The sequence below is a fragment of the Lepus europaeus genome, chromosome 8 (genome assembly GCF_033115175.1).
Source record: "Lepus europaeus isolate LE1 chromosome 8, mLepTim1.pri, whole genome shotgun sequence".
Taxonomy (NCBI): Eukaryota; Metazoa; Chordata; class Mammalia; order Lagomorpha; family Leporidae; genus Lepus; species Lepus europaeus.
This window is the reverse complement of record NC_084834.1, coordinates 17,069,636-17,089,104: the sequence shown is the minus strand read 5'-3', so window position 1 is coordinate 17,089,104 and position 19,469 is coordinate 17,069,636. Positions and strand designations below refer to the sequence as shown.

Genomic DNA, 19,469 nt, shown 5'->3' with positions numbered 1-19,469 from the left:
GACAACTAAGAATTCTGCCTGAGCTGCTTGTGGGCAGCACGCATGCCTCTAGTGAAACGCTGCAGTGGGAGCCCAGGGAGCCAGGCGTATACAACAGGCAATGCAGCAGTGCGGGGCTGTGGGAGGCAGCAGCCGGGCTCCAAGCCCTCAGCACAGCCAGTCCAGCCTCATGCTGCGGGGCTGAGCCACTGGCTCAAGTTCACAGTCACTTACTGTACACTGGATGACAAAACAGAGGAGAGGAGCTTGCAGGCCAGAAACGTAAAGTGACGAACAACAAGGGGAAGGGAACGTTAGTTACCACAATTCAATCTATACGCTGTCTATGTTTATTGAACTAGCACACTCTATCTGAAAAATATGGACAATTAGTAAGCGTTAATCAAAACTTGTTTTAAATGTCTAACAAGATGGAAATGCTTACTAACCCGATGGGATCAGCATCCACTGAATTCATGTACTGAACACACTCTACCCTATATACAGGTTCTATTAAAATAATAAAGTAAAATAAAAGCCATTAAAAAGCTGCTCAGACCCCTACCTTGTTCTCCCCCTAAGATTCCAAATCCCTGCCACTCAGCCCAACTCAAGCTCCATCTCCCATGAGACCTCTTGGCTGCCCCCACCCCTCAGCCCCTGGACTCAACCCTTATTCTACACCATGGGCACCTGTCCGGTGCTGTCATCCCCATTAAGCACATGAGAAACTGCCTATGTGATGTGCAGGCCCCTCATTCCACGCATAGCAAAGCTGGGGGCTCAAACCCCAGAACTGCCCGGCTCAAAGATCCAACTGCGTTCCACGCTCTGGCACTATCCCCACACCTCTCTATTCCCTGTGACATCTAGCAGAGGCCCTCAAAGCAAGGCGCTTCAAAAGGTTTGTGGAGGGGCCAGCACCGTGACTCACTTGGTTAATCCTCTGCCTGCGGCGCCAGCATCCCATATGGGCACCGAGTTCTAGTCACAGTTGCTCCTCTTCCAGTCCAGCTCTCTGCTGCGGCCCAGGAAGGCAGTGGAGGATGGCCCAAGTGCTTGGGCCCCTGCACCTACATGGGAGACCGGGAAGAAGCACCTGGCTCCTGGCTTCTGATCGGCATAGCTCCAGCTGTGGCGGCCATTTTGGGGGGTGAACCCCAAATGAACCCCTCCCTGTCTCTCTCTCTCACTGTCTAACTCTATCTGTCAAATAAAAAAAAAAGTTCATGGAAAACGGAATCAGAAGTTATATTTTTATTTGGGTGCAAAAAAAAAAAATCCTGAAATCCATGCATCATTTTTTTCCACAAAAAGCATTCCCCATGGACTCTTCAAAGACTCCCCGGATGCATGGATTTTCAAAAACTTCTGCCCTAATATAAGCGTACCTTTCCCTTCTACTTGCCACAAATCTCGACGTCCCCTCATACGGTAGGGGCACCAGAAGTGCTGGTTCCGTGGACAGCATCTGTAGTGCACACACTGAAGTCACTCACATTTTCTGCCTACACACGCCTACAAAGTTCAATGTTGTACAGGGGTACCGCTCGGCACTGGATTTTGAGCTCCTGGGAGATGTTGCCTCTATGAACCTATAAATGAAAGGTGCTGAAACAGACCCAATGATAAACCTTCATGCGCTGTCTTGCTCTGTCCTGCCCAGAAAAAGGACGCAAACACAACCTAAGGAAAATCCATGTTTTCGCGTTTTTGTTAAGCCTCAGAACTCTTGAGAAATTTTCTGGGCTCTGAATTCAAGTGAGTATTTTTTTTTTATTTGACAGGTAGAGTTATAGACAGTGAGAGAGAAAAAGAGAGAGAAAGGTCTTCCTTCCATTGGTTCACTCCCCAAATTGCCGCTACAGCGAGCGCTGTGCCAATCTAAAGCCAGGAGCCAGGTGCTTCTTCCTGGTCTCCCGTGCAGGTACAGGGGCCCAACATTTGGGCCATCCTCCACTGCACTCCAGGACCACAGCAGAGAGCTGGACTGGAAGAGGAGCAACTGGGACTAGAACCCGGTGCCCATGTGGGATCCCGGCACCACAGGTGGAGGATTAAGCAAATGAGCCACGGCGCCGACCCTCAAGTATTTACACTGGGGAAGAAGGCAGAGGGGTTATAAGCTGAAGTCCTGGAGCTGGACAGGCATCAACCTTGGGCAGGTGGGCTGCCTCCAACACCACGGCTTTCTCATTTGCAAAACACAGATAACAGCAGTGCACACTTGCTAAGGGGGCTGGGACAGTTCCAGGAATAACTCCCGCACCAGGCTTAGGAGAACACCTGTCATGAGGCTAGATGCCGCACAAACACCAGGAGAACTGTAATGAAGTGCATACAGCAAGGGGCCTTGGGTGAGCGACCTGCCTTAGCAAACCGTATTCTAAGTACTCGCTTCATCTGTCGCCTCTGCTCCGGGTTACCGGGTCTGTTGTATCATTTACCCTGAAAACAATGCAGTCGATAATAATAATAATAACAACGACCACCACTGGCAGTGTGTGCATGTGGGTACACATGACTTCCCATGTGCCAGGCACTGCTGTAACCACTTGTACAGACAAGAGCAGGACACACAGCTGAGTGGACTGTGCCACGCTCGGACTGCCCATCCGGAAGGGAGTGCAGCTTGGTGCCCTGGCATGGGACAGTGCCCCATCACGGCAGGGCCGCCTAGCACTCAGTTTCATGGCATCTGAACCAAACCATTAACCTTGGCGCACGTCTACAACATGGGAGACAGAAGGGAAAGCCACTTTGCGAGAGCACTGTGGACCTAAGTCAAAAGCCACCATTTCACGTATTTCACTATCAGTGGACAAGCACAGCAGGCGCTCACCAGTGAACCTAGCACCAAAGCTGGGTGACTTGTGCCCGTGTGCCTTGGGAACCCGAAAATAAGGCTGGCCCCGGCACTCGGGACAAACAGCTTCGCTTTCCACCATTCCAATGTCAAGGACAACTCCAATGTCCTTTCTGTGTGAAAAGGAAATGAGGTGGCAGGCCGGGCAGGACCCAGGAGGACCCGATGTTATGGTCTGCACTGCCTCAACTCACAGCAAAACAGACCTGGGCAGCGAAGCAGTATTTTACTAAGTCAGTCGTAGGTCCAAACATTTCACCAAAAATCCTAGCAAATGGTTGCCAACTGCACCCTAAAAATGACCCCCCGGGGGAAAAGACACTCAGGCACCCACAGTCTCTGTCAGCTCACAGCTGAGCTAAACCACCCCATGCTGCCCAACGCTCTGTACCCACCATTCTGGGCTTAGGCTCGGCTCGCAGCCAGGAAGAGGAGAGAGAGGGAGCCGGATGTTCTGGTTGCTGCTGCTCGCTGGTGTTGTAGGGAGAAAGCAGTGGGATTCCTTTGTGCACAAGGATCCACACCACTTTCGGTAGGCACGGACTCTTGAAGGAATCCAACACATTTCATCAGAGGGAAATATTAACAAAAACTATAGACAACCTTCCCACACAAGTTACTGCTCCCCTTGCCCTGTTCCCTAAGCAGTACTGACCTAGACTTGGATGGGAAAACTGCAAAAATCAGAAGGCCTGGTTGTAAAATCCCACCTCCGGGATTTGATGTCTGAATTCTCTGAATCCAGAGGCGTGGTGCCAAAGAGGAAGCCCGCAGGTAAGATTTAGGGTGTACAAGGCGCCGAATTTCTTTTAACTGTGGCTAATTTTTACTTTACAGATTAAAGGTGTTTTGTTTGTCACTGTAATGAAATTTCACTGGCAACCTGAAACTATGACGTTGACCTACGCATCTGCAAACAATATGGCGGCATGTTGGGTAATCGTGTTTGTCTGCATACCTTGTTGGCGTCCTTCCGCCAACTAGAAAATTATACCTGAAAAATAAAAGCACCTTCACTGTCTTCAATATTCTCAAGGCTGATAACTTCATTCAAATTAGAAATAAGAGGTCTTTTCAAAACCTCACACAGAAGCAAGATGTCCACACCCCGTGGACTGTGAGGGAAGATGTTTTAAAGGTGCAATGCAGGGGCAGGCATCACGGCACAGCAGGCTAAGCCATCACTGGAGACACCCTGCACGCCACCTTGGAGTGGCTGGTTTGAGTCCTGACCACTCAGCTTCCTGCTAATGCATCCTGGGAAGCAACAGACAATGGCTCCAGTAGTTGGGTCCCTGCCACCCTTGTGAGAGACCCGGATGAAGTTCCTGGCTTCTGGCTTTGGCCTGGCCAGCCCTAGCTGTTGTAGGCACCAGGTAAGTACACCAGTGATGGAAGATCTTTATCTCTCTCTGTTCTGCCTTTCAAGGAAATTAAAATAAATAAATAATAAAAGTGTAAAGTGAAGGTGGCTCCATTTAAAAGAGGATTCCTTGAGAAACAACTATCTATTTATGAAGTAAACCAATTTTAAACCTATGAAAAGAAAAAAATAAGCTCCAGCAAAGAAACACACAACGAATGTTTAAACACTACATCAAAACCATACATTTGAGGGTTTAAAAGCTTTAAGAGGGGCTGGCGCTGTGGCACACTGGGTAAAGCCGCTGTCTGCAGTGCCAGCATCCCATATGGGTGCTGGTTCGAGTCCCAGCTGCTCAACATCCAATCCAGCTCTCTGCTATGGCCTGGGAAAGCAGTAGAAGATGGCCCGAGTCCTCGGGCCCCTGCACTTGCGTGGGAGACCCAGAGAAGCTTTTGTCTCCCAGCTTTTGGATCAGAGAAGCTTTTGTCTCCCAGCTTTGGATCAGCGCAGCTCTGGCCATTGCAGGCATCTGGGGAGTGAACCAGCAGATGGAAGAACTCTCTCTCTCTCTGCCTCTGCCTCTCTGTAACTGCCTTCCAAATAAATCTTTTTAAAAAAAGCTTTAAAAAATCATATATTTGAGCATCAAGATAGACAACACAATGATCCTAATTCTTAAAGTTCCTATAAATGCTTAACTGTAAAGTTACTAAAGAGCAGTACTGGCTCCATCATTTAAGGCTGTTTTCACGTATTTTCAGACCCACAGTAACGTTTTTCCACACAAGAGCGCTCCTTTCCGATCAAGTCTTCCCAGTTGAGAGCCCAGGAAGTGAAATTCCTGCCCCCATAAGGACGGAACCATGGTCAAAGACTGCCGGCCAGGATCCGCTATGCAGAGGAGGCCCCTAGTGGTGATCTGCCGCTCACCCAGGCTCCATGCCTCACAGCCCACTCCACCAGGGCAAAATCGAATGGTAATAAAGTCTACCTGAGCGTTGCCGCTTTAATAACCTCCATTAGCTCCAATATATGGTAGGGCCATCATTCGAAATCCCAAGGTCCTTCCATCGGGGATATAAAAAGAAGACAGGAGCTAAAGAACAACCTCATCACAGGCTGTATTTCAAATCCACAACCAGGTACTAGGCCCTTAGCCCCGCCAGGTGTGGGAAGCCAGGCTAAATAAAAGGCAGAGGTGACCACGCTCCTGACACAATGACACCGCACAGAGGACACAGCCGGGAGCAGCCAGAGCCTGGAAGGCACAGTGCACCATCACATGACCACCAGGAAAACCCTCCAGCATTGTCTGCCCCACCCCCAAGGTCTCAGCTCAGGACCATCCAACGCCCCTACAGAGCAGCGTCTGTTGCCTTCCAGCCAATGATGCATGGGTGAGAGAACAGAAAGCAAGACTGTACAGAGTACGTATTTATTTGTTAATGTCGAAACGCCAAAAACAAGAGACATCCGTTATCTCATTCTCCCAAACGGCTCTACAAGGCAGAGAGAACTGCTGTCATTTTACGATTAGGGGCACCAGGGCCAGTGCTGTGGCATAGCAGGTACAGCTGCCACCTGCGACCCAGAATCCCACATGGGCACCAGTTCATGCCCCAGCTGCTCCACTTCTGATCCAGCTCCCTGCTAATGCGACTGGGAAAAGCAGCAGAAGATGGCCCAAGTGGTTGGGCCCCTGCCACTCACATGGGAGACCTGGAAGAAACTCCTGGCTCCTGGCTTCAGCCTGGCCCAGCCGCAGCCATTACAGCTATCTGGGGAATGAACCAGCAGGTGGAAGACTCTCTCTCTCTCTCTCTCTCTCTCTCACTCTTTCAAATAAATAAACTTTAATAATAACAATAATAGTAAAGAATTAGGGCAAGAATTAGGAGAAGGGCAGGTGACTTGCCCCTGGTGGTTCCGTTAACACGTGGGAGACACTGCTAGAGCCCAAGGCTCCGGACAGCAGAGCCCAACTCACTTCATAACACACCAAGGAGACTCCCAGAGCTCTGAACCCCATGAACAGGGCTGACAGAGACAGAGTAGACTGCAAACACAAACAGAAAGCATTTCAATCTGTGTTTCGGAAGTGCAGACCGTGTGACAGCTCAATGCAGTGCACATGTTTCCCGTTTATGGGGTCCCTGCAGGACATTCCCAGGGGATGCAAAGCACGCTCCTCGCTCACATTTTGCACAATTGCTCAAGTCACCTGCCATGTCCATCTTCGCTTTCTGCTTCTATTTCCGAGTCCTTCTAGGACTTTTCTCCTCCCGATCAGCAACACACATTTCTAGTCTTAACACGTGACATCACCGTTCTTTATGACATAGGCCTAGCTAACGAGGCGGCAGCAGACACCTGGCCAAGGCTTTGACATCAGAAGAAAAGCGGAGTTTGGGAAACACAAGCACCTCGGGACTTGTTAGGACTTCACGTGTTCGCCACTGCCCAGGGCTCGCTGTCCCGGCACGCACAGTGCTCTCACCCTCGCCTGCTCGCCCACTATTCTTTCCCTGCCCATGAAGGAAGAGGGAACTTCGAAAACACCGACGGGGGCGCAGGTGCAGGAAACGCGGGCGGAAACATAGGAGTTTGCCCTGGCTCCGTGCAGCTCCCCTCCCGCTCCCGCCGCCACCCCCAGCCCGGACCGTGCCCTGGAGCAGCCCCCGACCCTGGAAGCACCGGGCCGGCCCCGAGCGTCCCCGCGAGCGGCGCCCCTCGGACGCTCCCGCCGGACCCTGGCCCAGGCAGGGCACGGCGCCCGCGCGCCGCCCTCTCCACCGCAAAGTCGCCGCGTGGGCTCGCGCAAAGGCCACTTTTCCGTGGATCTGCAGAAAAGTCACGGAACAGCGAAAGGTCGGGGGAGCCCCCGCGGAACCCGGGACCCTACCGGGCCACCTCGCCCGCGTCGCCGCGCGTGTGTCCACCTGAAGGCGCCGCGCCCTCCGCGGGCCCGCGCCGCCCCGCGCCCTCCACCTCGGCGGGCAGCGAGCGAGCGAGCGAGCGAGGCCGGGCGCGGCACCGACCTCCCCGGTGCGGAGCCGGGGCTGCGCTGAGCCGGCGAGCGGCCCCGACGCCCCCGCGCGCGTGCCCTGCGCGCCACACCCGCCGGCCCCGGGAAGGGACCCGCACTCACCCCGAGGCGCCCCGCGGGCTGTCCGCCGCCGCCGCTGCTGCTGCCGCTGCTGCCGCCGCTGCCGAACTTTCCCTCCTGCGCGGCTGCCGCGGGCTCGGCTCCACCTCCCGCTCCGGCAGCCGCGGAGCCTCCAGGGGCCCGGGGGGCGGGGAGCGGCGGCTCGGGCGGGCGGGCTGAACCGCGGCCAAGCCCCAGCGCCCGCCGCCCGCCGCGTGTGGGAGCCGCGGGGGCCGCGAGCGCGCGCGGCGGCGGCGGCCGGGTGGGGTCGCGCCGGGCGGCGGCTCAGGTTCCCCCGTCGGAACGGGGCTCCCCGGCGACGCCTGGCCCTCAGCGGGGCTGCGCTCCGGGGGCGGGGCGGCTCCGCGCGTGACCGGGGCCAGGGGGGGTCCCCGCGCCGGGGAGAAGTTGAGGGGAGGGCGTGGGACGGCGCGTGGCCAGGAGAGGGGCCGAGGTTGGCCGGCCGCCCGAGCCGCCGGCGTGGACGCCTTGCCTTCAGGACCCCGCGCCCCGGCCCTGTGTGCCGTGTTCGCTCGCCGGGCTGCGCACCCTCTCGTGGGGCCTGCTGATTTTCCCCAAACTTTGTCGGTGGCTCTGTGGAGCCCTAATGCCGCAGCGGCTGCGTTGGCAGCTGGAGCGCTCGTATTCACAAGGAGGTCGGCAAGCGGGGTAGCTCCTGGGAGCCCCCGACTGTGGGTGAGCGGCGGCTGCGGGGACCCCTGGCGGCCACTGGGCGGCCTTGGCGAGAGGGGGAGAGTGGAAGAACGGACACGCAGGCCCCCGGTTGCTGGGAAGTCTGTGGGGGTGGGAGTAGGGCATCCAAGAGCCCGAGAGTCTCGGAATAACTGGAGGAGGCTGGGCGAGGTCGGCGTGGATGCAACGAAGCAACTGGCCGAGGCCCTGTGACCAAGCCATGGCACAACCAGAGCTGGATCCCAGCCCTGTAATCCCTGGCGCGGGTCGCCTTCCACTGCTGGACCACCAGGATTGTCCGCAGGCCCCTCCGGGGGACTTGAGGGCGCCACACTTTGTGTGGGCACCAGGTCGTAGGAGTGGAGCAATGGGGCGCGTCTCGAAGCAGCTGGCTTTCCGTTGAGCGCCCTTATGTGCAGACAGCAGGCCTTGCCTCCTCTCGCCAGGACTGGCCAGGAGGCTGGGTTCTCGCCCCCACACTCCCACTGAGTTGCCCACCCCAGTGACGTAAGGGCCCCACAGCAACTGAGATCTGGGGAAGAAGACAAAAAGCAGGTGTCTTCCAGATGCATGGAAACGTGTATTGCGGATTCTGCTACGGCCCCAAAGGCTCATGGGAACAGAGGCTATGAGGAGTTGACACCGCAGCCATACGGCCATAGGCAGTGCGAGTCCTGAGCGGCAGATCAAGTGACAATGCCCCTTTGCCGGTGGTGGGCGTCACATGGAGGTGGGCATAAGTTAGGAGTTGTGTAAAGGTCAGGCCCTCACCATCAAGCACTCTGGGTGACCAAGTACCCTGCTCGAACCCTCCAGCTGTCCCTGGACACCACACGCCTCCATGGGGTTGCTGAAGTGTTGGTTTTCTTTCCTCTCCGGAAGCGTCTCCCTTCTCCACTCACTGATGTCTCCAGAATTGTGTCCTGGGGCTAAGCCTGGGTTATGGTGTGCAGCCAGGCTGGTAAACTGGAGTACAGGCTGTGTTGGTCCAGCATTGATGGGCACTGTCAGACTCAGAGACTGGATTATGTCCACCACCTCCAAAAGGTGGCGGAGGTGAAGAGAGACCACTTCAGGCCTGATTACATTTCCCTTAGGGCCTTCGAACACACGTTTAAAGGGGCCTGAAGGGGCCGGCGCTGTGGCACAGGGGGTTAAAGTCCCAGCCTGCAGCTCTGGCATCCCATATGGGTGCAGGATCGAGTCCTGGCTGCTCCTCTTCCGATCCAGCTCTCTGCTATGGCCTGGGAAAGCAGTAGAAGATGGCCCAAGTCCTTGGGCCCCTGCACCCACATGGGCGATCTGGAAGAAGCTCCTGGTTCCTGGCTGTGGATCGGCACAGCTCCAGCCGTTGCAGCCAACTGGAGAGTGAACCAGCAGATGGAAGACCTCTCTCTCTCTCTCTCTCTCTCTCTCTCTCTCTCTCTCTCTCTCTGCCTCTCCTTCTCTCTGTGTGTAATTCTGACTTTCAAATAAATAAAATACATCTTTGTTTTTAAAAAAGAGGTGCCTGAAGTCACCACTTCCACCTTTTCCCCTCTGGATGATGACATCGCAGCATCACAGTGTGCCTGTCAATATGAACACGTCGATATATGCCAAGGCCCATGCAGCCAATTCTAGCTGAGGGTTTGGCATCCTTCAGTATGTTTGACAATCACTAATAATGTGGAAAAATAAGGAAGTCGAAAAAATGGTCATATACAACCGAAACTAGATGACGTCATACTGTAAGAAAGGTAGATTTTCCTGGATGAACTAACCGGCAAGATAATGTAATGCTCTTTGGATTATCTGAGGGGAGCCACCCTGTGCAAGCAGTGCCAGGGCCTTGCTCAGTCTCTGGCATTAGGACCAGTAGCAGAACGTGAGGGCAAAGAGCCGCCAGCCGGCCTTAGAGATGCCTGGCACAGCAGAGACAGCATAGCCAGCAGGTGGCTGGGCCCCGGAAACCCCAGAGACCCCAGGACCAGAATACCAAGGTTGAACACCAAACCCAGACATAAAAACTACTTTTTTTTTTTTTTTTGACAGGCAGAGTGGACAGTGAGAGAGAGAAACAGAGAGAAAGGTCTTCCTTTGCCGTTGGTTCACCCTCCAATGGCCGCTGCGGCCGGCACACTGTAGCTGGCGCACCACGCTGATCCGAAGGCAGGAGCCAGGTGCTTCTCCTGGTCTCCCATGGGGTGCAGGGCCCAAGCACTTGGGCCATCCTCCACTGTCTTCCCGGGCCACAGCAGAGAGCTGGCCTGGAAGAGGGGCAACCGGGACAGAATCCGGTGCCCTAACTGGGACTAGAACCCAGTGTGCCGGCGCTGCTAGGTGGAGGATTAGCCTGTTGAGCCACGGCACCGGCCAAAAACTACTTTTTAAGACTTAGTCCATCCCCCCCCCAAAAAAAAAAGAACCAGAAGATTTTCTACATAGATTTTAGCTGTTAACTACAGTATTCTTAGGTAGTTAAACACATAATTACGTACATGGTGATTTAGGACTCAAATATGTTATTTCAGTCTCAGGACATAACAGGGATACATTAATATGGTGCTGGAAATGTAGTAACAGTAAGGAAATATATAGAAAGTTCTGGAAATACATAAAGTCTTGATGCCAGAAATGATTTTATCCTCTTGAGAGGGAAGGAAGTCCCTAGAAAAATATATTTTAGAACAACACATCGAGTGGCAACTTCTATCTGTGAAATTTCTTTAGTGACTTGTTTCAAACATTTACTACCTATTAAGCTTTAAGTGTGGAAGAATTTTGTACAGCGGATCTTCCGGAGATCTCTCAGCCTCCCCAAGATCCTTGAGAGCCTTGACCCACAGCCACCCAGGAGCTGAAACAGCAGTTGTGAAATGCATTCATTAAAAGTGAATTGCCTTACTTTCTGAGAGACACACTCTGCTTTCAATACAGTTCTAACCACCCGGGTTATCTGATTTCTTGGATCACAGCAAATCTGCTGTGAAGTCAGAGATAGCTCGTTAGATTAACAAGATTCGCTATACTCAAGTCACGATGACAACCAGACAGTGCTTCCGTGGGTGGTGAGTCACTGAGATAGGATCTCACTGCATTGCATATAGAGTACTTATGGAACCCTGAAAATGCAAAGTGTACTTTCAAATGAGGTTTCATCTCACAGCAGCAACATAGGTAATGTTTGACCCCAAGAGGTAAAGTGGTTTATTTTAGAACAAAAAAAAAAAAAAGTCACCCATGTTCATGACCTCATTCCAAATATATGAGCAGTTCAATTAACATTTGCTCCCGCCCATGGTGCCTGCAGCCAATGTTGGAGCACCGGTTGGAGTCCCAGCTGCTCTACTGACAATCCAGCAATGGAGATGACCCAAGTGCTTGGACCCCTGCCAGCCCTGTGAGAGACCCAGATGGGGTTCCTGGCTCCTGGCTTCAGCCTGGCCTAGATCTGGCTGTTGTGGGCATTTGGGGAGTGAACCAGAGGATGGAAAACCTCTCTCTCTCTCTCTCTCTCTCTCTCTCTCTCCCTCTCTCTCTGTCACTGCCTTTCAAATGACTAAATTAGTATTTTCAAAATATGTGCTTGTTGACTGAGGAAGGGATGCATTTAACATCTGGATGTTCTGCCTCAACAACTTTAAATATACCACTTGAAATAAATTAGCTGTTCCGGACTGTTATTAAATGTACACTCTCGGCCGGCGCTGCGGCTCAATAGGCTAATCCTCCGCCTGCGGCGCCAGCACACTGGGTTCTAGTCCCGGTCGGGGTGCCGGATTCTGTCCCGGTTGCCCCTCTTCCAGGCCAGCTCTCTGCTGTGGCCCGGGAAGGCAGTGGAGGATGGCCCAAGTGCTTGGGCCCTGCACCCCATGGGAGACCAGGAGAAGCACCTGGCTCCTGCCACCGGATCAGCGTGGTGCGCCGGCCGTAGCGCGCTACCGCAGCGGCCATTGGAGGGTGAACCAACAGCATAAGGAAGACCTTTCTCTCTGTTTCTCTCTCTCACTGTCCACTCTGCCTGTCAAAAAAAAAAATAAAATTTTAAAAAATGTACACTCTCCATCATTCAAGCTCTCTCTCTGTTAGGTTAGTTTTCGGAGGACTAAGAGGAGTAAATGGGCCCTTCTCATTGCACAAGGCAAGCTCTCTCCTGCAAATGACAGGTGATGGGCCAGTTCTCTGCTGCTCTGCTGTCAGCAGGCCGAGTGAGATCTCACAGAACAGCCAAGCATTTCACAGGTTAACTTTCCCGTCCTCCCTCGGTGCATTGCTCATCTCCACTGCCCCATCCGGGAAGAAGCAAAAGAGTTAGAGAGGAAGCCACAGAGATACGGGAGGAGTGAGGTAGCAGGAACTCAGCCTCCGCCGACATAGAATCCAGATACCTGGACAGAGATCTGCTTGAAACAGTCTTTTATGTGTACGGAAGGACTGGTGTGCGGGTCTGGCTGTCCCAGGTCTCTATTTGTGATGACCATACTGACTTCCAAGTATCTTCATTTTTATAATGCAAGACTTTGTATTATAAAATTCTAGTTTCTCAACTTTCTCAACTTATAGTTGAGAAAAGGAGTCCTTTTTCAGCTTTGATTTTTAAATTCTGCTGCATAGGCCATTTTATTTAGTTGTGGTTTTTTTTTTTTTTTTACTATTATTAGTATTATTGTTATTCATTGAAGAGATAGAACAAGACAAAGCGAAAGAGAGAGACCACCCACTCACTGGTTCACTCCCCAAATTCCCCCACAGTGGCTGAGGCTGTGTTGGGCTGAAGTTAGCTGCAAACTCAATCTGGGTCTCCCATGTGGGTGGGGGGAATCCAACCCCTTGAGCCATCGCCTGCTGCCTCCCAGGCTCTGTGCTGGAATCAGGAACAGAGCCAAATATCAAACCCAGACTTTCCAATGTCCAGACAGGCATCCCAACCACCGGCTTCACTGCTAGGCAAAAACGCCCACCCTGAGGCTATTTTAAATTATTATCATCTTTCCAAGCATTGTTAACAATTTTTAAAAATATTTATTAATTTGAAAGGCAGGGTGACAGAGAGGGAGAGACAGAGAGAGAAAGATGTTTACCATCCACTGGTTCACTCCCCAAATGGCTACCAAGGTCAGAGCTGGGCCAGGCTGCAGCCAGGAGCTCCATCTGGGTCTCTCATGTGGGTGCAGGGGCCCAGCACTCATATGGGGTAATGGCATCACAGGCGGCAGTTTAACCCACTGAACCACAAGGCCAGTGCCCTTATTAACATCTTTTAAAAATAGCATATGTGTTATTTAAGTCAATGTCTGCAAAACTGTGCCACTTTCAGAACTCCCTCTCTGCCCTTTCACGGCTATATTTATATATTACACACCGTGGTAAGCTCAACATTAATGAGAGAGTATGTTTCAACAACACACACCGTATTCTAAAATTTTCATCACGGACAGTAGAAATTGGACGCATAGGAGCCGGCACTGTGGCGCAGAGGGTTAATGCCCTGGCCTAAAGTGCTGGCATCCCATACGGATGCCGGTTCGAGACCCGGCTGCTCCACTTCCAATCCAGCTCTCTGCTATGGCCCAGGAAAGCAGTAGAAGATGGCCCAAGTACTTGGGCCCTTGCACCAGTGTGGGAGACCAGGAGGAGGCTCCTGGCTCCTGGCTTCAGATCAGCGCAGCTCCGGCTGTTGCAGCCAACTGGGGAGTGAACCATCAGATGAAAGACCTCTCTCTCTCTTTCTCTCTCTCTGCTCTCCTCTCTGTGTAACTTTGACTTGCAAATAAATGAATAAATCTTTAAAAAAAAAAAGAAATTGAATGCATAAAGGTGCACTCAAGGGACACTCAAGTGGGGTAAAGCCACTGCCTGCAGCACTGACATCCCCTCTGAGTTCTGGTTCGAGTCCTGGCTGCTCCAGTTCTGATCCAGCTCCCTGCTAACACGCCTAAGAAAGCAGTGGAGGATGGCCCAAGTACTTGGGCTCCTGCCATCCATGTGGAGACCTGGATAAAGTTCCAGTCTCCCAGCTTCAGCCTGGCCAAGCCCCAGCCATTGTGGCCAGTTGGGGAGTGAGCCAGAGGATGGAAACTCTCTCTCTTTTCTCTCTCTCTCTCTCTCTCTCTCTCAGCCTCTCATGTAATTTTTTTAAAAATTTGAAATTATGATGCAAAAAACAAGGGTTCCCCGTTCAGAAACAGGAGGCTTTCTTTCCTTATGTTCCTGTGTATGTGACCCCTGTGCACAGCGGAGACCCACTGGATACGGCTGCACATGTGCAGCTGAGGAGGGGCCTTGTTCCCCAACCCAACAACGCCAGCCTTGCTTCTCGTGCTGTGTGACAGGGGCCCGGCTTCTCTGCAAACACAGCCAGAACATGTTTTAGTCAAATCATTACTCACCCAGCAACAGTACGTTAGGTACTTACTCTGTGCCAGGCACCGTGGGGACTACTGAAACGACTAAGGAACCTTCTATCTAGTAGGCAAGACGGAACGCAGGATTTATAGGAATCCAAAGGAGCCAAGTGAAATGTCCACAAGCCACTTCATGGTAGAAGTGTCTTTAGGGGCATGTGCCTGGCCTACTGGTTAAGACACTGATTAAGGCCCACATGACCCACGTAAGAGCACCTGGCTTCAATTCCAGCCTCTGACTTCTGACTTTAGCTTCCTATTATGGCACACCCTGGGAGGCATGGCTCAAGTAACTGGGTCCCTGCCACCCACGTGGGAGACCTGGATTGAGTTTCTAACTCCCAGCTTCATCCTGACTCAGCCCAGCCATTGCAGGCATTTGGAGGGCCAACCCAGAGGATGGGATGTATCTCTCTCTCTCTCTCTCTCTCTCTCTGCTTTTCTGCTTCTCAAATAAATGATTTTCTAAATTTTAGAATTAAAAAATAAGCGATATTTTTAAAACTAGACAAAGAACTTTATTAACCTTTGTTTTAACCTTTGTTTCCAGGCTTCATTAGTTGCAAAGAATAAATTGTATCTATGCAAAAACTGAAAAGAGCTGTAGTATCTGAGGGCCTTAAAAATATTAAAGATCAGGCAGGCACTGTGGCATAGAGGGTTGGAGCCGTCACCTGCAGTGCCAGCATTCCATATAGATGCCGGTTTAAGTCCTGGCTGCTCGACTTCTGATCCAGCTCCCTGGATCTTCTACTGCCTGGGAAAACAGTAGAAGATGGCCCAAGTGCTCAGGTCTCTGCACCCACATGGGAGACCTAGAAGAAGCTCCTGGCTCCTAGCTCCAGTCTGACCCTGCTCTGGCCATTGCAGCCATTTGCAGAGGCAAACCAGCAGGTGGAAGATTCTCTCACTCTCTCTCTCTGCCTTTCAAATAAGATAAATAATATAAATAAATCTTTTTAAAAATATATTAAGGATCTAGATTGGATCAGATCTATAATCAAAACAACTTCAGAAAGCAGTCACAATATAAAACAGCAACTCCAAAAACCTTTTCCAAGGTTTATCTTCTACAGAGGATGTTGCCGTTCCGCTTGCCTTCATTCTTGGAAGCCTCTCCCAAATGCTCTAGAATATCTGGAACTACATCATCACCTCCCCAGGAGTAAGTGGCGGCCTTCAAGTGGTCTGCCCCAAACTGGCATAGGGGGCATGGCAGCGTTGCTCTCCACTGCTTTGTCTCTGCAGGCCCTGCAATGGGGAGATGGTTTGCGGCCCGAGAAGGCTGAACTCTGGGCTTGCTTTGTAATCGTATTTCCCTCCTCAACGCCAGAGAACTTGTTGACCCCTAGCTCCTTTAAGGAGACTGAAGTGGGGCCGCCACCTGCAACACCACATCCTATATGGGCCCTGGTTCAAGTCCTGGCTGCTCGACTTCCCATCCAGCTCCCTGCTAATGTACCTGGGAAAGCAGTGGAAGAGGGCCAAGTGCTTGGGTCCCTGCACCCATATGGGAGACTTGGATAGAGTTTCTGGCCTCTGGCTTCCCCCTGGCCCAGCCCCCTTGAGGCCATCTGGGGAGTGAACCAAAGCAGATAGAAGATCTCTGTCTCTCCCTCTCTCTCTGTAACTCTGCCTTTCAAATAAAGAAAGAAAAATGTTTTTTCCAAAAAAAAAAAAAAAGAAAAGAAAAAGAAAAAAGGAGATGACTTTTTTCAGTCATCTGCTGCAGCTGTCCTGGGAACTACCTTCTTCCTGCTGCAAGCAATTCACTTGCTCCCATGCACCCTTGTGCCTGCAGTTTGTTAAGATTTTCCTAGTCCCAGGGGAAATAGGACCACACAGGGGACTGGGACTGGTGCTCAGCAGATTCTGGGCAAAGAGATCTTGAAAAGGAAGTAGGACTTTGATGGGCAGAAAAAATAGAGGGAGTGGCATTCAGAAAGCAATGCATGACCAGAGAAGCGGAGATGGGGAAGTCGCATGTCCCGAAAACGGTGACCCAAAGTGACCGGAACCTCGGCCATGTGTAAGGGAAAACGTAAGAGCCTGTAAGCAGCCTGGGTCTGGCTCACGGGGAAAATGAATGAGGAATTCAGCAGACGAGTTGGCGGGGAGGAGCACGTGCCTGTGAGCAGACGCCGTTGGTTGTCCAGGAAGCAGCCATGTTTTCCTCCGTGTACAGACGCGGTTATCTCAGCAGTGAGAATGCAAAGGCTGAGAAGAGGGAGTGCGGGCAGTGAGAGGGGAGTGCTGAGAGCGCGTCCAGGGAACCTCAGAGTTCTGGAGCCAGGCGCAGAGGATTTCGTAAAGGCGAGGCAGGAAGGCGTGGTGCGAACTGGGGAACTGTGACCGAGGGTGTGGGATTCAGGCGAGAACCGAGCCCAGGAAACAGCTGAGTCACTGGAACTGGTTTTCAGAGGCTCTTTCAGGAAAGCTTGTCTTGCAACGTGGAGCTCTGAAGAGGCCAGAGTGGACGAGGAAGGCTGCAAGACAGCACAGGTGAGCAGATAGAGTACAAAATCAGGATGTATGAAAAGCAAAATGCGCTTGTGTTTTACATTTGTATTATTAGCTCCCTGCTAATGCGCCTGGGAAACCAGCAGCAGATGGCCCAAGCCTTTGAGCCCCTGCAGCCATGTGGGAGACCTGGATGGAGCTCCTGGCTCCTGTGTGGCCATTGTGACCATTTGGGGAGTGAACTACTGGAAGGAAGATTTCTCTCTCTATCTCTCCCTGTCGCTCTGTAACTCTGCCTTTCACATAAATAAAATAAATCTTAAAAAAGAAAAGAAAAATAGGATTGAAAAATAAGTTGGGGCCAGTATTGGTTAAGCTGTCACTTTCAATGCCAGCATCCCATATTGGAATGCTGGTTCAAGTCCCAGCTGCCCTACTTCCGATCCAACTAACATGCCTGGGAAGGCAGCAGAAGATGGCTCAAGTCCTTGGTCCCCTGCCACCCACATGAGAGACCACAGTGGAGTTCTGGACTCGTGGCTTAAGCCTGGCCCAGACCTGGCCATTGTGGCCATTTGGGGAGTGAACCAGCAGATGGAAGATCTCTCTCCTGCTATCTTTGCCTTTCAAATAAATAAACAAACAAATTCTTAGAAACAGTTAAAAAGGAAAATAAGTGTATTTTGGTGCAAAAAAAATCTCTTAAGTCCATGCACAGTATTTTTCATAATCCATATTTCTATGAATTTTTGAAGACCCCCTCAATAATAGCATACCTCACCTTAGCCCTTAGACTCTCTTCACAAGGACTGCACAGAGCCAGATCATTGAAAGATCAGCCAGGCAGCTTCTGAGAGTGACAATCTACAAGAGGAGACTAACACATCCCTGAAATAAATTGGAAATAGAGCCCCAGCTAGCCAGAGTGCAATGTAATTTGTCTCACTACTCTCGAAATAGACATTTGTGAAATAGACATTCTGGAGTTAGAAAGCAAACCACACACACACACACACACACACACACCCCTATCTGTGCCCATTATTTGGCAATGTATCTGTGCCCAATAGTAATTTGTTGTCTTCTAGAAAAATTCTGAAATTAAATGACATGGGGCCTGGTGCTTGCTGAAGTGAATGAATTTTTTACTCTCCAATATTTTAAATCCTTTGATGTACCTCCTACTATGTCGTCCAGTCCAGAAAATCACAATAGAAAAGGAGAGCACAAGCAAGAACTGCAGAATGATGGAAAACAAATCCATCAGCAGCCAATGAAGTGAATTAAGTGACTGTATGCAACATTCATGGCCACAAACTAGTTTCATGCCACTCCCACCAACTACCTGCAGAGCAATTATTGAACAGCGCCACGCGGGTTGGGTTGTGCTACCAGCTTGCTTGGAGTACTCACACGACAAACACCAGAACCACTCCAACGTCCTCATTACCAAAAACAAGGAAAACAGCTTGGCAGTGAAACACAAGCAAGCATCCGGCCTAGTGGTTGAGGCCCATTTTCCACGTCAGAGTGTCTGGGTTTGAGTCCCAGCTCCGGTCTCAAGTCCAGCTTCCTGCTAATCGGATCTTGGGAGGCAGCAGGTGATGGCTCAAATTCTTGGGTCCCTGACACCCATGATAGAGACCTGGATTGAGTTCCTGGCTCCCAGCTTCAGCCTCAGTGCCCAGCCCCAGGTGTGGCAGGCACTTGGGGGGCGGCCCAGTAGAGTTGAGCTCTTTCAGACTCTCTCTCTCTTTCAAATGAACAAATAAATCTTTAAAAATGAATAAATCTAATGGGCTATTAAAGAATGCTTTTGTTAGCTTGTGCCAAACTCTTGTACCGACTGTCAACCAGTGATTGTAATGGATGAGCCAATGTAGCTCCAACATGAGTGTTGGTTAATGATTTCATGTACATTAATGAATGAAACAAAGGACACATCTTTGATTAGTCACACCTCAGTCATAAGCGGCAACAGACATTTCTTGACTGAATTTGACAGCAGTTTTTACATATTGGGAGAATATTTATTCAATTTTATACTACCCATATGGAATACCTACGGGCCTGACATACTTTAATCTACATTGTTAGCATTCCTGCCATCACCGTCTAGATGAACAAAGCAATAAACCAAGACTGGGCCATTTTTGTCAATTTCCTTGGTGTCAATAGCCCACTTGGCAACTGTTTTTTGTTTTTGTTTGTTTGTTTGTTTGACAGGCAGAGTGGACAGTGAGAGAGAAAGACAGAGAGAAAGGTCTTCCTTTGCCGTTGGTTCACCCTCCAATGGCCACCGCGGCAGGCGCACTGTGGCCGGCGCACCGCGCTGATCTGAAGCCAGGAGCCAGGTGCTTCTCCTGGTCTCCCATGGGGTGCAGGGCCCAAGCACTTGGGCCATCCTCCACTGCACTCCTGGGCCATAGCAGAGAACTGGCCTGGAAGAGGAGCAACCAGGACAGAATCCAGTGCCCCGACCAGGCCTAGAACCTGGTGTGCCGGCGCCCCAAGGCGGAGGATTAGCCTGTTGAGCCACCGTGCCGGCCGAACTTGGCAACTGTTAAGCTACCC

At 51.4% G+C, this 19,469-nt stretch overlaps 1 protein-coding gene across 1 annotated transcript in view; it reads right to left on the bottom strand.

Annotated features, from left to right (window-relative positions):
- Positions 1–7,448, bottom strand: part of CSGALNACT1 (chondroitin sulfate N-acetylgalactosaminyltransferase 1) — a 318,818-nt gene extending 311,370 nt beyond the window's left edge. The window contains exon 1 of the mRNA XM_062199429.1: positions 7,360–7,448. The gene's annotated coding sequence lies outside the window, so the exon portion shown is untranslated. The remainder of the gene's footprint in view (positions 1–7,359) is intronic.
- Positions 7,449–19,469: the final 12,021 nt, after the last annotated feature.